We start from the raw sequence: 3,100 nt of genomic DNA on the forward strand, positions 1-3,100 counted from the left end.
GGGAACTGGGCACCTTTTATAGGAGGAAGAAAGGCCGATGGGTGGGAGTCTGAGGCGGGGGGGGGACACCGCGGCGCCCCTTTCTTTGTGTAGGGCACCCTGCACTTTGACTCTCGGGACTCAGGGTCGGAGCAGGAGCGGGACGATGGAATGGTTGGGGCTGCTTCCGTTGCTTTGTCTCCCGGCTACTGCAGCAGTAGTGTGTCAGTTATTGGTCCTGCCCAGAACACTACAGTTCTGCTCTGCAAGGAGATATAATAACTGATTGGTGTGTCCATTTAATACAAGAAAATGGAAACTGAACAACAAGAGGAAACCTTCCTCAACACCGAAACCAATGATGAATTTGGTAAGCGCCCTGCTGAAGATATGGAAGAGGAGCAAGCATTTAAAAGATCTAGAAAAACTGATGAGATGGTTGAATTACAAATTCTGCTTCAGAGAAAGAATGCTGGGGCAGTGATTGGGAAAGGAGGCAAGAATATTAAGGCCCTCCGGACAGACTACAATGCCAGTGTTTCAGTCCCAGACAGCAGTGGCCCCGAGGGCATATTGAGTATCAGTGCTGATATTGAAACAATTGGAGAACTTCTGAAGAAAATCATCCCTACCTTGGAAGAGGGCCTGCAGTTGCCATCACCCACTGCAACCAGCCAGCTACCGCTCGAATCTGATGCTGTGGAATGCTTAAATTACCAACACTATAAAGGAAGTGACTTTGACTGCGAGATGAGACTGTTGATTCATCAGAGTCTGGCAGGAGGAATTATTGGGGTCAAAGGTGCTAAAATCAAAGAACTTCGAGAGAACACTCAGACAACAATCAAGCTTTTCCAGGAATGCTGCCCTCATTCCACTGACAGAGTTGTTCTTATTGGAGGAAAGCCTGATAGGGTGGTAGAGTGCATAAAGATCATCCTTGATCTTATATCTGAGTCTCCCATCAAAGGACGTGCACAGCCTTATGATCCTAATTTTTATGATGAAACATGATTATGGTGGTTTTACAATGATGTTTGATGACCGCCGTGGATGTCCAGTGGGATTTCCCATGCGGAGAAGAGGTGGTTTCGACAGAATGCCAACTGGTAGGGGTGGGCGTCCGATGCCTCCGTCTAGAAGAGATTATGATGATATGAGCCCTCGTCGAGGACCTCCTCCTCCTCCCCCTGGTCAAGGTGGCCGGGGTGGGAGTAGAGCTCGGAATCTTCCTCTTCCTCCACCATCACCACCTAGAGGAGGAGATCTAATGGCCTATGACAGAAGAGGAAGACCTGGAGACCGCTATGATGGCATGGTTGGTTTCAGTGCTGATGAAACTTAGGACTCTGCCATAGATACCTGGAGCCCATCAGAATGGCAGATGGCTTATGAACCACAGGGTGGCTCTGGATATGATTATTCCTATGCAGGGGGTTGTGGCTCATATGGTGATCTTGGTGGACCTATTATTACAACACAAGTAACTATTCCCAAAGATTTGGCTGGATCTATTATTGGCAAAGGTGGTCAACAGATTAAGCAAATCCGTCATGAGTCAGGAGCCTCCATCAAAATTGATGAACCTTTAGAAGGATCCAAAGATCGGATCATTACCATTACAGGAACACAGGACCAGATACAGAATGCACAGTATTTGCTGCAGAACAGTGTGAAGCAGTATGCAGATGTTGAAGGATTCTAATGCAAGATATTTTTTTTCTTTTTTATAGTGTGAAGCAGTATTCTGGAAAGTTTTTCTAAGACTAGTGAAGAACTGAAGGAGTCCTGCATCTTTTTTTTTTATCTGCTTCTGTTTAAAAAGCCAACATTCCTCTGCTTCATAGGTGTTCTGCATTTGAGGTGTAGTGAAATCTTTGCTGTTCACCAGATGCAATGTTTAGTTCCTTACAAACAGGGCTGGGGGGGAAGGGCCTGCAAAAACTAACATTGAAATTTTGAAACAACAGCCGAGTGAGTGAATTTTATTTTTTGTTCATTGTTGGTGGTTTAAAAAAAATCCCCTCAGGTAATTATTGTGAGCATCTTACTTTGTGGTCACTGTAAACATTTTGAGGGGTAGGACAGGGAGGAAAGTAACAATAGTCCACATGTCCCTGGCATCTGTTCAGAGCAGTGTGCAGAATGTAATGCTCTTTTGTAAGAAATGTTCTATGATTTTTAAAATAAATTTAGTGAACCTAAAAAAAAAAAACTTATGGAATGACATCAACAAAATTCCACTATTCAAGAAGCATAAGCGATGTACTGCAAAGGGGCACAGCAATTTTTGGTATTATGGAACTGTTATATATCTTGGTTATGGGAATGGTTACACAACTGTCAGTCCTTTTCAAGACTCAGAACTTCACACTAAAAGAGTAAATTTTACTTTAAATATTAGCTTAGTAAAAATAATTTAAAAACCATGCATCATGTTATGTGAAGAATACAATGCTACTCTATGATTCCAACTTGACATCTTAAAAATAATAAATGCTGGGCACAGTAATTTCTGTGCATGCCTGTAATTCCAGCAACTTGTTCACCCAAGGTAGGAGGATTGTAAATTCAAGTCTGGCCTCAGCCATTTAGCAAGATTCTGTCTAAAAAACAAACAAAAAAATTAAAAAGGGCTGGGGATGTTGCTCAGTGATTAAGTAACCCCAGGTTCAATTCCTGCTATAATAATAATAATAATAATAATAAGAAGAAGAAGAAGAAGAAGAAGAAGAAGAAGGCCAATATATCTATGCATGCATGTGCATTTCCACATTCATAAAAAAACTGTATGCCAAGTTCAGACCAAAAACTTAAGTATGAACCAGATGTTAGCAGTGGTTACCTCTATGGAATGAAATGGAGGAATGATGGTCAGGAAAAGAATTTTAATTTTGTCTAGCTATGGGACATTTAAAGACATATATATTTATATATTTAAAACCACTTCAAAAAGGCATGTGTGGAAGATATTTTTATAAGTAGTAGGGTACTGAGGATGTCTTTGCCATCTTTGTGATCTGGTTCATGGGACCCAGGAGAAGGAGGCAAAATAAATCAAGTAATTGAGAAATAGGAGGCAGAGATTAAATTCTTGTGAACAAATTTGACAAATGCTCTG

General features: G+C 41.6%; 1 pseudogene; it reads left to right on the forward strand.

Moving 5' to 3' along the window:
* The first annotated feature begins 291 nt into the window (after positions 1 to 291).
* On the forward strand, positions 292 to 1,881 carry LOC124974824 (heterogeneous nuclear ribonucleoprotein K-like; annotated as a pseudogene).
* Positions 1,882 to 3,100: the final 1,219 nt, after the last annotated feature.

Source organism: Sciurus carolinensis, unplaced genomic scaffold (genome assembly GCF_902686445.1).
Source record: "Sciurus carolinensis unplaced genomic scaffold, mSciCar1.2, whole genome shotgun sequence".
In the NCBI taxonomy this organism is placed as follows: Eukaryota; Metazoa; Chordata; class Mammalia; order Rodentia; family Sciuridae; genus Sciurus; species Sciurus carolinensis.